Source organism: Cupressus sempervirens, chromosome 4, assembly GCF_028749045.1.
Source record: "Cupressus sempervirens isolate cs-2001-9-10 chromosome 4, ASM2874904v1, whole genome shotgun sequence".
Taxonomy (NCBI): domain Eukaryota; kingdom Viridiplantae; phylum Streptophyta; class Pinopsida; order Cupressales; family Cupressaceae; genus Cupressus; species Cupressus sempervirens.
The window spans coordinates 663,973,923-663,991,413 of record NC_143121.1 but is presented as its reverse complement, the minus strand read 5'-3'; positions in this window follow the sequence as shown (position 1 = coordinate 663,991,413).

Here is a 17,491-nt window from a genome sequence, read left to right as displayed (position 1 = left end):
TACACTCGAACCCATGAAAGTTTGTTATCTCTAATATTTTAAAGTAGAAATGGAGTTTGCTCCATCTTTCCCCAATAATATAATTCACTTATAGATTTTCAAAGATAATAGACACTTCTTGGCTTTACTAGGCAACACTAGTGTCTTCAAATATCAAATCATAAAAGAGGAAGCACATGATGACATGAAATAGGGGATGAAGAGGATGAAATCCTTGAGCTTCCAACTAATACCATTCCTAAAGGTATGGTTGTGTTTGAATAAATATTTGATGCAAATATCTAGATCAAAAGAAGACTCCCCCAATCCATTGAAGGGAAAAATAAAACATTTAAGCTCATAATATATACTGAGGAAAAGATCATCTACATTGGTACCTCTTACTCACTTGAGGAAATGGAGAATATTTTTGAAATTATCTAAGAATATACATATTTTATTAGCTAGGAATATGCATCCATCATGACCCATAAGATTCTAAGCATTTTCGACAAAATAAAAGGTTGATCAATCCCTTGATTGAACCCTTGATCTAATAGGAGGTTCAAAAATCACTACCTACATGGATAATCTTCCTAATTTGACATACCACTTGGGTGCCCAACCTAGTTTTGGTCTGGAAGGAAAGTGGGGAGATTTCCCTTTCTGTATACTTTCAAAAATTGAAAAAGGCTTTGAAGAAAGATAACTCCCACTAGATAATGTGCTATAAATATTAAATGGCTTACTTCTTGGATGGTTACTTGGGCTACAACCACATCATGGTTAAGTTTGAGGATTTGACTTGAGACTTCATTCACTAGCAAGTGGGAACATTCACATAAAGGATTGGTCAATGTTAGGGCTACTTTTTAGAAGAAAATTGACATTGACTTTGATGGGTTGGTTAAGAAATGTATAATCATCTACATGGATGATTTATTTGTATTTTTCCAAGATATGCATGATCATACCACCCACCTCACCAAAATTTATGAGTGATGTCTTTGGTAAAATGTTTCCCTTATCCCTAGGAAATGCATATCTAGGGACAAAAAGGGAATATTAAAGGACATATAGTCTTAGATGATGAAATACCTATTGACCCTAAGAGAGTAGAGGCATTTCTACACTTGTAGATGCCATCTATTCTTCTAATCAATAAATGGAACATAGTTAAATCCTAATATTAATATCACAATTTGACTAGGTGTGGAAATTATCTCCTACTATTCAATTGATGAGCTTAAGGGGCTTTCTAATGAATGGTTCATAAGGCACAACACTTGGTGAAGGTTTTGGAAATGGGGTTGCAAGCTTTGGATTTAACCATGGAGGAAACTCCTTAGTTAAGTGCACTCAAGCTAGAGTAGTACTGGGATGGGTGACATCCCGGGAAGTCTTGGTGCTTCACCCCTATGAGCATCACCTAGATCCAATGAGTGCTAAGTGTTCTATTTATTCTCATGAGAGATAGATTCATGTTGAATCACTACTCATGAAACATGGGTCATGAGTTTGACTCAAAATGACACAGTTAAATCTTGATATTAATATCACAATTTGACTAGCTGTGGAAATTATCTCCTACTTATCAATTGATGGGCTTAAGGGGTTTTCTAATGAATGGTTCATAATGCACAACACTTGGTGAAGGTTTTAAAAATGGAGTTGCAAGCTTTGGGTTTAACCATGGAGGAAACTTCTTAGTTAAGCGCGCTTAGGCTGGAGTAGTACTGGGATGGGTGACCTCCCGAGAAGTCTTGGTGCTTCATCCCTGTCACCTAGATCCAATGACTGATAAGTGTTCCATTTATTCTCATGAGAGATGGATTCATGTTGAATCACTACTAATGAAACATGGGTCAATGAGTTTAACTCAAAATCACACAGTTAAATCCTGATATTAATATCACAATTTGACTAGCTATGGAAATTATCTCCTACTTATCATATCTAACTTCCCAAGTTTATCAAACTCAACATGTATAAATTCACTCAAATCACCATTATTCTTGATATTTTCATACAAGTTGTCCAAATAAGAGGAGGGACTATGACTCACCACTTGGAATTGGTTGTTGTCATCTGACTTAGTCCTTTCCTCATTTGATTCAGCTGGGGAAATATATTTCCCTCTTTGCTGATGCTTAGGTTGATCTTCTTTTGTAGCTGTGCTAGCTCTCTTTCCTTTATGCTTTTGAACTTCCTAATTCTTCTCGGCAATAGCTCTTGTTCTAACCATGGTAACATGATCTATAGGCTTTTGTTGTGTAGGTTTCACAACCTTTTTAGGTTTTCTTGTTGCTTGCTTCTTTTCTTTTCTCTTCTTTTCTTTAGTGGTAACAAGTGCTTCATTGGCTTCTCCTCCCTCAACACCTTCATCAATTTCTGCTTCTTCTTCTCCTTGGTCCTCACATTGACCCTGTGTGAGAGAAAGTGTTTCTTAAGCAGTGTTGTGGTTTCACAATGCATGCTCCATTTCACTTAGAAATGGGGACCCCCTACTTTATTTTTGGCTTTTCAGATCCCTAGTCTAGGGTCTGAGTCTTTTTCTAATGTTTCGTTGACCTAATTTGGGTCCCGATTCGAAAACCCAGTCTCTAAAAGTCAAGTTTTAGAGGGAAGAAGTCTTTTTGCAAAATAAAAAGGTGCACCAATGCACCTCAACATATGTGCTAGTGTGCCAAAGTACTAAAAAAGGGACATTCACCTTTAGTTATGCACAACTATGTGGTTGTACACCTACATAGCACCTTATCACTCCCTACACCTATAAAACACATATAAACTCAAAAAAAGTCTTAAGGTGCACAATAGTGCACCTGATCAAGTGCGCCACTATGCACCCCTTCCTTTAGTCCTCATAGAAAAGGTGCACATTTAGCACACCCTATGAGGTGTGCTAAATGTGGACCTTTTTTGCACTAAGTATAACATAGGGTGCGCATCAACGCACTCCATGAGGTGCAGTTGGTGCGCCCTTTTTTTTCATTTTGGAGTCAAATTGGTTTTTTTGAGCATTTTCGAATAGCTAGGGTTTTTTGGTTTTTCTTCTCTCATAATTAGGGTTTTTTAAAAATATTTTCAACTCTCTAGACTAATGTTTTCTTCTTTGTACAGGTAAAAAGGGGCATCCTTAACTTGTCGGGGTCATAACTTTTGACCTAGAGCTCAGAACTCAAAATCATTTACACTGTTGGAAAGAAGAACTAAAAATCTATTTTCAATGCCTAAAATAGTGAGCCTTCAATTGCCTAGTTTTAGGGACCAATGAAAGTTTCAACTTGAAATTTTGAGCAAAAGACCTCGGAAAAAGCTAGTTAAAAATGCCTAGAAAATCTTGTGAAAAGTTTCAAACATTTGATTATTTTGGATAATCTGGATCACCTAGTCTCTGACCTGGAAGGATCTAAAAATTGGAGAGAAGAAAGAGATCAAAGATATAGGGGTTGGACACATAAACTAGAATAGGTTTCTCATCTTATGCAAATATTAGTGACAAGATTCAACATGAGTGCCTTGGAATTTCAGATAGAAGAGGTAGAAGGAGTTCAAATGTATGAAAGTTTTTGGCTATAAAGAGGGTAAAAATTATCAAAGGGATCAAAGTAAGTACACAAAAGTGATCTAAAACCCCATTTGAGAAAAACTTAGAAACCATTTTCAAAACTAAGAACTTTGATTTTTTGGTGAATTGAGCTTCCAAGGTGCGCTACTGCACTACTACACTTTTTCAATGGCGTTTTGGAAGATTTTAAAGGGTTCAAAGGTGCGTTACCATGTTGCTATGCCGGTGTGCTTTTTTAATGGTGTTTTGGAAGATTTCAAAGGGTTTAGAGGTGCGTTGGTGCAATTTTTGAAAAGTGTTTTAGAAGATTTTGAAGAAGTCAGAGGTGCATTGGTGTGCTTTTCTAGAGGTGCATAGGCAATTACCTACCAATTCCAAAATTAGAGCTTTCCATGCATCAAAAATGCATTCTAATAGTAGTTTAACTTTGATAGACACCTAGTAAAGATGGAGCTCCTATTTTTGGCAGTTCTAGACATTCCTACATCACTCAAAGACTCTCTTCTTCTTATTTTCTCATGTTTTCTTTGTTTTATGACATGTAAAGGCTTGTGCATCCAATTAATGATATAAAAATGGATGGAGTCCTATTAAGCACCAGTTAGAGAGTCAGTTTGTACATAATTAGTTTGTTTTATTAATTTAAAAGCATATGAGTGCATGAAGATATCTCTCACTCTCAACACAAATTGAGGAGATGAATTCTTATAAATATGAGATTGTAATATGTAATCAAGGCTTTCGTTATTTTGCAATAATATATGCTTTTGGTGCTTGTATTTGGAGTGTAGTGATTCATGCCTAAGTGTGTTATATTTTTTGGATGTATGCTCATGGAATGTAATTGAGACAAAAGTTTATTGCATTATTTATGGTTGTGCAATCTTTTAATTCTAGTGTTTTGTATGGGTCTACAAATTTCGCTAACATACTTAGTTTGAGAAGAAATCAACAAATTGTTCCTACATAACTTTTCATCTCACATGCGCACACTTTTTGTGGCCTTTTAATTTGGTGAAAAGAGAAATATTTTGCGGTTACTAAATTCCCATCGACGATTGCATCAGTGGAATCAAGGAAGAGTTGCTCTATTTTCATTAGTTACTCATTGATTTCTTCGAAAGCTTAACTTGCAAGTGTGTTGTTTCCATAGCTTATGTTTGTTAGGATTTTACTTTCATGTTATTTGCTTAAGTTTCTTGTTACCTTATCTTTGTTATTTTCTTTGTTAACCCCTGGTTAAATTAGAAATTCACATTAATGCATTTTTAGATTGCATTCATCATAAAAACAAAAAAATATCAAAAAACATATCTCTTTTGTGGCTAATTTTGAAACAACAAGCAGACTGATCATTTGATCCTAAATTGGTTTGAACCAAGAAAGGCCTCCTCATGAACAAACACATTTATCTTCAACTAAGCAGATTCTAGTAGGTTGCAAGATCATCTAGAACATTGGAGCTGATCCTAGATTAACTTTTCAAGAGAGGAGTTCAAAAGGATTCCTACCGTTAAGCTTCATGCAAAACAATCGCTCAATAGGTAGGTACATCTTCATCATCTTCTTCCTCTTCATCTCCTTTTGCCTCTTCACCAAATTGTTTCTTGAGCTTCTTCATAAACTTATTTTTCTTCCTCATCATAGATATTTTCTTCAAATCCATTGTTATCTTTGACTTTGCTACATCATAGTTTCCAAAAGTAGTAGCATCCTTATCTACTTCTTCTACTAGTGAAGTAGTGATGTTTGTAGATGCCTCATTAACATTAATCTCATAAGGCAATGGCCTAAGCCATCTCACCCTTGGAACAACATCTTGTACATATGTGAAATCAACAACAACTAGAAAAAAAACATCATTTAAATGCTTCTTTAGTAATGATACTAGAATCCTCTATCTTTGTATCATTGACTTGTTAAAGTCTTTAAAGTAGCTGGTCATCACAGACTCAAAATTATCTCCAAGTTGCTCTATAAATTCACCAATTTGAACTACAATTGACCTATTAGTCTTCCAAGCTACCTTTCAAAATGTGGGAAATGTATTCTACATATAGAAACAAATACAAACAAGTATTGAACCAAATTTTCATTGTGAACATTTTTTTCTTTATGGCTCCCAAGTTTTTAGATAACTATTGGAGTTGTAACTTGGAAACCTCATAAGAATGGTCTTTATTCACTATCTTGTAACCCAAATCTATAGCCATAAATGGTACACTATTTAACCTATTGGATTGAAATAATTTAGGTACAATAATTCTTACTACAAATGCAATTAGGGGATCAGTAATTGTATCTATGGTCATCCCTCTCTTGTTCCATAGTGCCCCTGTATTCTTCTCAATTGTCTCTTTTGCATCACTTCTCATAGTCTTAGGTTTATCTAGGGTTGGATACCCTATCATTATATGAATAATTCTCTTTATGATTTTGATAGGACCATTCTCCAACCATACAAAATTGTCATGAATTCTACTAAGAACAATCTTTATCCATTCTGTCTTGAACATGTTTGGAAAATCTAGGGCACAGATTAACCCTTTTCTCTCTACAATATTGTATTCTTCTTTCAATACACAAATTTCCATATAATTCTCTAATTTCCATGTCTTGAATACTTCTAACCTTACAAGTGTAGCAACACCTTACATCTTGTATCATCAAAACTTGTGGTGGTATCATAGATAACACACCAGACGGGTCTCCTTTATATGCAATATAAAGAATTTCCCAAAAATATGGTTGATTGAAATCATTACTTATAAATTGAACATTCAAAAATTCCTTTCCTTCTTTAACTATAGTAGTAGAAGAGCTAGACGCCATAAAAATTAACTAGGGTTTGCGTAAATTCAAACAACATAGTTTGGCACATGATAAATACCTTAAAAAATCTAATGACTAGTGTCAAGTAGTAGTATAATTTAGTTTTCAAATTCTTGAATCCTTTTCTCTAATTTTACTTCAACTCTTCATGTTCTCTTCAATCTCGAATAATTGCAAATGAGTAAAAAATTGACCATATGACCCTTACAAATTTGCAATTAATGCTCAGTGCTAACACAGCTATATGCTCAGCTCCAATAGAAATTTTGACTCACTCAACTTCCATTTAATTATTTCCATGCTTGAAAACCAAAATGAGCAACACTATCACCTTCAATAGTTTGGCAACAACTAACTTTCACCCAGTAACCACAACAAAACTTTTTATGCTCAGCAGTAACATGAAAAATTATAGATTTCTTCTAAGTTCTAACCAATAATTTGCATTTTGCTTCATGCATATATGATTTTTTCAAAACTAAATCCTTGGAACTAATGTATAATTGAACTTTGAAATATCAATCCCACACGTACCTCTTAATTGCCTAGTTGGGGGTGGTGTGATCACCTGATCCATTGGATGAAGTGAGCCCATCTGAACTTGATGTGTTGCAATCTTCCTTATTCCATATCTTGTTCATCTACACTCTTACTTCTTCAAAATCAACCTTTCATTTTCTTTATTTGAATTTTTTGCTAGGTGCTTTTTACCTTATTGAAAAATTTCTACTTATGTAACCAATCTTGAAATAGATAAAACATATAGTTTGACTCAACCATCTTTTGTAGTCACTTTTGAAATGTGTTTTAATGAAATTTTTAGCAACATGTCCATACTCTTAACAATAGTGACAACTATATCTTGTATTTTAATCCCAATTGTAGGATCTACCAGGATGGTTTACCTTGACTTGCTTGTTTGATGACCTATATGCTCTATGTCCATACTTATAGTTGTAGCAGTAACTTTCAAATCTTTGTGTTCTTGATGTCTTGGTCTTGCATTCATGTGCTTGATTTCCTTGATTGTTGCACTTGTGATAGTTACCCATGAATTTATTCTTAAGGTTTTGATTTGCATTGTTGCTCCTACAAACATTTGTTGTATGACTTGTCTTTCCACAATTATGACAAATAGGTTTTTAGTTACCTTTTTTGCTCCTTTCTTCACCACCTTTGGATGATTCTCCTTCTTTAGTATGAGTGTAACCCAATCTAGTAGTACCACTATTAGATCTAGGAGATCTCATTAATTTCTCAAAATACTTGATGGCTTCACTAGTTCTGTCAAAAATTTCAACAAATTGTTTTTCTCTTTTTAGATCATTTATCAGTTGTTCATTCTACAACTTCAGTGTTGTGATATCAATATATTTTCCATTCAATTCATGATTGGAAATCATCACTTGATTCAATTTTTACAGTTGCATGTGAGAAATCTTATACACCTTTGATGTCTTCTCTTCTTGTCTATTGATTAGTATCATTTTGTCATCTTCAATCATGACTTTGTCTTCTTCAACTTTCATTTTCTGCTTGGTCACCTCACAGAGCAATACTAGTTGAGCTTCTTGTTTTATATTAAGATTTTTGACCTCTTCAATTAGGGAACCATTCTCTTCCATTAGATCTAAAAATGCTGCATCAAATTCACTTGTGTTTCCATCTACAAATAATTCACTAGTGTCAATCTCTTGGTATTATGTGTCATTCTATCTCTTTCCTTCTCTTTAATGATCACTTCAACTCATCTCTTGATTCATTGAACTGATGTAGGGCAAGTTGGATTTCAATCACTTGATTATAAATAACCTTTCCCAACTTTTAGACTTCCATCTTCAAGATCTTTCCACAAAGCTACAAAGCTTTCCTTTCTAGAGAACCAATGCTCTATTACCAATTATTGGAAACAAAATAGGGAAAGTAAACTCTAGAGGGGGTGTTGGGGGTGAATCAATCCTTCAAAAATTTACCCATAAATTCATTCACCACACATCCATCTCACAATTTGAATGTAAACTAAAATAGCTAGCTAAACATATCCATCCATAGTATGAAAGCATATAACATTCAACACATATATGGCACAAGATATTTGGTTACTTAGAAGCCCTGCAATGAGAAGGTAAAAATGGGGTGGGGATGATACCCACAAATCTTGACTACTACAGTAATAAAGTGTATCTAATGAAGGCTACAATGTTTGATCATAAACTATGATCTACCCTATGAAAGGTATGCCTTGTTAAAGGATTACAATATTGTTAGATCTTACCCTATTAAAGGATTTCAACACCCTATTAGAAGTGTGCCTAATTAAAGGACTTTAACTTACAATGAAGTAAGCACCCTATTAAAGGATTTACAATAGCCTATTAGGACTAATCTATTAAGAGATTTAACTGGTTCACCTATTAGAATGTCTCAGCAATGATCTTGTGATTAGCACTCTACTACTAGATAATGAATCACCTCCTTCCTGATGTGTACTAGATCCTCTCTAATTAGATGTATCACTTCTCTCCTTTAACTCCTTTCCTCTATTCTCCTCTAACTCATTTTGCAATATATCTCAATTCACATGTCCTTAGCCACCCTGAATGCTCTGTTTGCACATGAAAAATTCTATCTTCTCACATTCCACTATTACATCTTTTAGGGTATTTCCTCCTTAAGAATACTTAGGTAACTTAGGGTTAGGTATGAATCAACGATTGTGATTCACCCATTTTTCCACTTAAAACATCCCTTCAATTGATTGGTTTCATGTACTGTACAAGAATCCTCAATATAGATTTGTCCTTATCATCTTAGAATCACAAAAAAATCCTTAAGTCAGCTCAAAAATGGTTTACATAGAAGTTTGTGCTATTAAAAACAACTATGTCCAAATCTGTTTACTCAGCAATTGAAGTGTCTGATGCTTGGCATCCACTATATCTTCAATGCTATAACTTAGGCTCTAAATGACTCAACATCCATTGGTCACTTAGCATCTAAATAACTCAAAACTTACTATTTTCTTGACACTTGAGTGACTCAGTACTTACTAGTTACTCGGCATATACTATATATATCTCACTCAGCATACACTACTTGTTCAGCATAAACTAAGAAAATGAGTTAAGTGTGTTGTCACTCATATGTCAAAACCAATCTTAGATTAACATGTATGTGATATTCCATGCAATGGAATAAATGGTAATTCCTAAAGAAAATAAATTTAATGTTATTAAGAAAGTGCAAAACTATAAAGTTGTATTATTGCAAAAAAGGTGCAAAAATGGTTAAAAGCATGTAATAGGTTGGTTCAAAAGTTGGTTGGGAAGATGTAAAATACCAAAAATACTATAAAATCATTGTATTGGTCATTCCAAATAATTAATGAGAAGAAGGAGAAGAAGGAAACATTTTGGATCTATTTTGGAGATTTTCTATGTTGTTGTGTTGATTTTTGTGTGTGTGTGTGTGTGTGTGTGTGTGTTGTTTCTAGGACTTGTACAGCCATGTACATACTGTAAACCATTTATAATCTATACATTTCCATCTAAATATGAATATTATTCCTTATATTTTTGGTTTGGAGTAATTCGATGAAGTTTTGAAGTAGTTACGAGCATTTTGGTAAAAGTGGTTGTTTGCAAGATCTGGGATTCTCTTACTATAGTCATATTGAAGCATTTTTTATGTGCACATTTTGAATAATAAGAAGATCTTAATGGATTCATTGGAAATATATGTGAATCCAATTTCATTTCCTTTTGGTTTGTGTCATTTTTATGCACATTTATGGAAGTTATGGATCTTTTAGTTGAAACTAGTTTTTTAATATCTTTAATGGAGTTTCAAGCATATATTTGCATTCATGTAATGATTTATGGATTGGAAGAATAAATGGATTACATATTTGTAAAATAGACTCAAGAAGGTTTTATATTAAATTAGTTTGGGATCATTTAGTTTTTTTTTATGAAAGATATTGGATTTATTAGGCAGGGTTACAATTTTTGTTTCTGGTTTATGATAGTGAAAATGGGTCTCGGTAAAGAGACCATAATTTGTAATTCATTTATTGGATTGGATTGAGATTTGGATAGATTTTATTCAGCCTAGTTTAAAAAAATTCTTCCAATTTTTTTTCAATAATATATCAGAAACAAAAGTTATGACTAATATCCTCTCAAATAGAAGCCAAACAATGTGAATGGTGAAGTATTGATTAATTTGGGTTGAAATATATATTTTTTTACCTCATGAGATGCCTCTAATTAATGGAATTATCTAATGGATTTTGAAGTGATCAGTATGTATCCTACTTATTGGTTGGTTTCTATGATTCTGCATCATACACCCTCCCAGTTTACATGCACTCATTTTCTTCTTCCCACTCTATTATCAACATATTGATCCGAAAGGTCAAAGGGGAAGAATGACCCATCACTTTTATGAGTTGCCCATTTAATAATTTTAAAATGTAGTATTTATCCCTTGTAAATCATGCATTCATTATTGTTTGAGTTGTCATGAAACTATGGCTCTATATCCTCAAGAGAAAGGTACATGTGATTGTGCCTGACCAAGCCATTAAATTCTTTCTCATGCAAAGTGAACTAGGGGAATGCCAGGGGAAATGGATGTTCATCCTCTAGGAATTTAATCTCAAACTAAAACCCATTAAATTAATCCATGGAAAAAATTGACCCATGCCATGGCCAAGATAGATCCTCAAATTGAATGTCAGACTTACACTTTGAAGTCCCTCACTAAGGATCCTTGAAACTTTGTCTCATTGTACTTAATGTTGAACAATCAGTTCTATGAGGGATTCCTTTCCCACAAATACTACATTCTCTACTTAAAGAGTGTGCATTCTATGATCAAGAATGGGATTCTATTTCATCACAATTACAAATGAATCTACCTTTTATGTCTAGACCAAGAATAGGTGACAAAAATGATTGATGAGTTTTATGGAGAATTCAGAATTGGGTATGACTTTATGTATGCCACTTTTGATTAGACCATTCAGGTTGGGTATTATAGACCCTATATATTTAAATATTTTTACACTAATTTAAGAGAATGTCATACCATCCAAAACACTTCTTCTAGAGAGAGGAACCTTATGATTCCATTTCAACCAATGTTTGAGATCAGACCTTTAACATAATGGGAATTCAATCTTATCAAGGAGATAAACCCCAACTCATATTCCATACATTGATACATCCTAATGGCCATAGATTCCTCCATCCAGTGGTATAAATACACACCTTGTAAAAATAATACATCTTTAGCATTAGCTTCATCAAGGAGAAATTGCCACAGGATTTGGGATGCCATTTTCCCTAGTGTATGAGTGGGCCTATCAACATACTATCACCCTAAATTTTTTAAGCAATTACTAACCACAAGGTAATAGGGGACACAAATCTACCAACAAGAACATTTCAGAGTTTATCGATATTTTCTGAACAGAAATCCTTACGATTGGCACCAAAAACTTAGGCTGAAGATTGCATACAAATTAAGGCTACCTTGGGAACTTCTATTTTCTACCTAGTTTATGCCCAAAACTGAATGTTTTCAGTGAACCTAGAAATCCCAATCCTGTAGTTCATGCCAAAATTTGATGAAAGAGACAATATTGTGGAGGTCTTCCTTCTTGATCTAGTTTGTCTGGAATAGTAGAGAGATAACACCCTCAAATACATTTTAAAGCATCAAATAATAGTAAAAAATTGGTTTGACAAAATATCCCAATACAAGTCCTTTCAAATATTGGATCTAGTCCTCCTATGGGACAAGGCTTAAGAGAACATGGGTAAGTACACATCAATGGCTCTAGATGGGACCCTACTAGATATCTAATATTTGTGGGGCAAACACATACCATCTCAATACATTAATGGAAAAAAATTTCCCATTTCTCATCAATATATAGTTCATCAAGCATTATTTAGAGTAAATCAAATAAAGGGTGTTATTCTCCTTTAGTATTCTATGTATATTTGGCTTGTGAATAATATTGATATGCCTTGTGGGCTATTAGAATGATTTTAGAATAACTAAGCAGGGGGGGTGAAGCAGTTATCCTCAGGCCCAATTTTTCCAAACAAAATTTTAACCACTTTTAAAAACTCACATTTATTCATTAGTCCACTTGATCTCTATATCAACTTAACAACACCATAAACTTGCAGTTCACTATCCCAATAGTAGCCTACTTGCAGAATGTAAAACAATAAACAATAAAATCATCAAATAGAATTCATAAAAGTATGAAACCAAAATTTAATGTGGAAACACAATTTGGGAAAGACCACCAGTAACATGCTACCAACTTTTCACTCTTCTGAAGTGATCTTGGTTAAGAACCAACCTTGTTAAAGGTTACAATACACATTGTTAGGCATGACCTTGTCAAAGGATTTAACCACCCTATAAGGAGTGGGTTGGTTAAAGGGCTTAAGGACATAACATTAGAATTTTACCTTGATTAAAATATTTACAAATGGTTTTTAGGTAAACCTTCATTAAAGCATTTTAACTGATACAATGGTTAGAAAGTAACAATAGGTTGATCTAAAAAATACAACTCACTTTGCAAATATAGATCATAGTATAGCTCATTTTTTGATCCACTAACTGGCCTTCATTTATATCTTTATCACTGATTCTATTGGAAATCCTTCAAGAAATAAAAATTCACCTCTTCTCATTTCTTCATAGCCTTTTTCTCGAATGCACCAATCAACATAATCAACAACTGTGTCGATTGGGAATCTAAATTCCTTCACAAAATATCAATTGTTGTCACTCAATCAATACTATGTTCCTTGATCTTAGTCATCACTAGAAAAATAAGTTAATATTAATTTCTTTGCTTAGCATACTTTGTCTTTTTTTGGTCTGGTTTTTTTGATACTCAGTCTTTATAGATGCTCATTTGACACTATACTTTCTTAGCTTCTACTATTCACTCGATCAACACTAGCACAAATTGACTTCAAATATAAGTTCCTTAATCTTCTTCTTTTTTGTTTGGCTTAGCCTATGCATTTGGTCATCCATTCATCATCTCTACTAGGATTCAATTCAACTATCTTCACCACTTAGTGTAATGATTAAACAACACATTATCTTATCAATATGCCGACTAATCAAGTGCCCATTGTAGTTCCACATAAATACACCTTTCCATTAGGTCTTCTTGTTATCTCTTCTTTTCACATCTTCTTCATCAATCAAATGATAGGACACTCTACTTAGGTAGAAACTATCTCACTAGTAAGGGTTGAAAGATAAATTTTATTCCAATTGTAATTTCCAATAATTTCCATATTTGGCATTGACGAAAACACCTCAAGTTACCATGAAACCCAAAAAGTCATTTGAGTAGCCACTCAATTTTATTATTTCAACCCTCTCTATGTTCTTTTTGGAAAATGGATTTTTCTTTAAATAAAAAGAACTAAATAAAAGATTCTATACCAAAGTCCATAAGACAAATACAATTTTCCAACAGTTGAGGAATTTTAACTTTCTCAATTCCTCTCTAAATTTTGGTAAGGTTCAGCTTCTTTATTAGATCTTCAATCAAAACTACCTTTCAAATAAGAATTACTTTTAACTTGAAAGTAATAAGGCTTCTTGCCTATTCTTGGATAGGGGGAATAATCTAATTAGTAGTAATCAAATAAACACAAATGCATACAAAGGAGAGAACACACAGTTTCTCTATCAATCACCTTTCAAAAAAAAAATCAAAATTGATACATATTTACCATAAAAAGGAATATCCAACATCAAAGGAATTTCAACAACTCAATACTAATTCAGTACTAAACCAATAATGAGTATATCTAAAACATAACATCTTTGAACATTCAACCATTTCCTTTCAAAAAGAACAATACTGTTTAGATACAATATTGGTAAACTTAAAAAACTTGCATAGCTATAAAATTCAGATAAAGTGGTCATAGTATGATAACCATAAAAAACTACCAACCCTTAGCACTATTGAGTTTCAAAATTAAATAGAAATCTACCTAAGAATCTCCCTAAAAAGTTGATTCTCAGATACCTAAAAGTAGTTATGAAAACCAACATGAAAAAGGGTATGCAAATCTAGAGTTTAACTTTTAAAAACCATAAACTAAAAGTTCTAAAAGAAAATTAATGGAAAACACTAATCATTCACTGATTAGTCAAGCAGTTCCTCTTCCTTCTCATCTTCAACATCACACTAACCATGTGCCAGCTTCCATGTCCTGAACACATTCATGAATTGATTCATGGTGATCATATTTGGGCTCTTGATGCTTTGCAGATGATTCTTCTAGATGTCTTTGTCTAGCTTTATCTTGTTCACAGAATTTAGGCAACTAGGAAGTCGTAGAGTGCACATTCCTAACATCACTTCACTTTTGGCCACCTTGGAGAAATCAAATGATGTGAGATAAACTTTTTCCTTTATAGATGTCATGCACTGTTTGTGCTGTTTGATCATGATCTCCACATTAAAACCTCCTCCTTTAAGAGTGTTAGGAAAGGCTAAGCCAATGGACTGAAAATCCCTACTTACATGCTCCATTAATGCTTTGAATTATTTTTTGCATGATTGCATCCTTGAGATCACATAAGTATAATTGGAAACCCTCTAAGATATATTCTTCCTCAAAACTTGAACCAATCCTGCATCCACATATTGTAATGAGTTCTCTTTGAGGAACTTTTCTGGTCCAAAATCTTCCACTTCCACTAATTGGGTCACCATGGCTGATAGTTTCTTGACTTCTATTTTCCAAGTCTTAGATTGAACATGGGATTCATCAAGTGTAATTCCAGCCAAAGAAATAATTTCATGCAAATTCCACGTGAGCTTATCGACTTGGTTCGTTACTAGGTTGGTCTAACTAGACACTACATATGTCATCACTTTTCCTTTCTTTAAATCTTCTAATAGTTGTTGATTTTTAGGGTCATTGGAATCAAAGGCAAGTTCTGATTGATTATCAAGGATTGAACTTTGTCCTTTCAATGAATTTATATACTCAGCCATTGCATTGTTCTCAACTTTCAACTTTTTCTTCTCAATTCCATACTTCTATGATTGTAGCACAATTTTCTTTGTAGATGTCTCTACCTATTGTTCTTTGGTCTCACAGTTCATCACCCCTAAATCTATGCATGTAATTCCAAAGTTTCTTAGGTCCAACTTGTCAGCTCCCTCTTTATAGTTTTAGGTGGCTACCTCAACTCTGCTTCTCCTAGTCACATTATCAAAGGTTATGTTGGTTGTGCTTTTAGTCTTTTTAGGCTTGGGAGCCTTGTTGGTATATTTTCTCATGATATCATCAACTAGGAAAGAAACCAAAACCAAACTCCTCTTCCTATTCACCAAAGCCACAAGCTAGTTAGGAGTCGTAGCATCCTATTGCAATTGAGTAGCCTTGTCTAGGGTGTCTATAGTTTTCATCCTTGGAGGAGATGAACCCATAGTCATTTGAACTCTTTTGTTATTATCAATTAGATCTCTACCTTAGTCTTTTTTTGGTTCACCATCTACCTGAATTAGTTGGTGAAGCCTTACTAGTACTAACATTTTAGTTTTCTTGCTAGAATGAGTTTTCTACATAAGAAGGGGATTATGGATCTTTTTCTTAGAGATCCTTGATGACCTTTTGCTACTTGCAATTATAAGACCAACATTATAAATAGGGTCAATCTAGTCATTGGCATGTGTGTATTTTTTCTTTCTCAACCAAGACTTTGTCTTTTCAATTGCATTTGTTGTCCTTTCAAGAATATTATCTTCTTCTTTAGAATTCCAATCTATAGAAAAATTTACTGGTTCAATTTCTAGGGAAGCTAGGATGTCTTTCTTGTCTTCATATATGTCTATAATACCTACACAAAAATTCAATTGAAAAAGGTGGATTTGTGAAATGGTGAACCTGGATAACCCCCTTATTTTCACCTCTAACTCATCTATACAATCTTCCCAAAAATATTCCACAGTGGGTACATGTACAGTCCTTGCATGAGTATCAAACAAGATATGGATAATTCCTTTTTTGTCAAAGTTTGGCCTAGCCTAATAGGAACCAAAACCAAATTTAACCAAGTTAGAACTTATACATGTTGCATCTTCCATGCTTCCACATGTCAATTTTCCTAGATTAAGTGGAAAAATGATGTTACAAGCCCCTTCGGTTGAGAATTTATTTATCATAATGACTAATTTCTGCACTAATTCTACCAAGACAAAATGATTAAGGGAAAATCTGGGAAGACGTATGGGTTTCACATCAAAACCTCCTACTCTCAAATAAGTAAACCTTGGGAATTGGATGTATAAGCTACCAAAAGACTAAATAAGCCTTTGAGACTTAGGTGATAGTTTGTGGTGCAGGGAGCTTTTCATATCAAAACACAATTTTCTAGAAAAGACATCATGAACCTTTCTAAAATCTTCCAAGACTTTATCTTTGTGCAAAAAAGGAAAATAATTATATATGGTGATACTCTTAGTCCAGGGTTCATGTGAAAAATATTAAAAATCTTGAGTGGTGGCTAGCATGTATGTTAAATAAGATGACATGAAAAAGTCCCTTTTTAGATTTAAAGTGCCTTTCAACTGATCTCTGAGAGAGCTAGCTATTAATTCCACTGAGTCTAGAAATTGTGAACCTTTTAAGACAATTTTAATATAGAAGCTCATCCACTGTTCAAAAATAGAGACATCAAGAGTTCCACAAATTTTATGTAACAAAACCATTATATTTTGGACTTGAGTGGTCATTAGGCTCCTCTTCAAGGTTTTGGGTAACCTGGAACCACCTTTATAGAAAGACTCAGTCCAACTTTTTGCTATGATATTCCTATAATCACTTGCTTTCTCATAAAATCTAGGTGTAGACAAGGCAGGAGTAAGGTCAGCAAATTGTTTCTCTTCTAGGTGAAATAATCTAGATATAGTCTCCCTATTGACATTCAACAAAACACTTCCATCCTTCTTCAATATATTTCCCTTAGACACATTATACATATGTATGCACTCTTGAATCAATTTTGGGCATGGATAAGCTGGTGGGAAAGAGG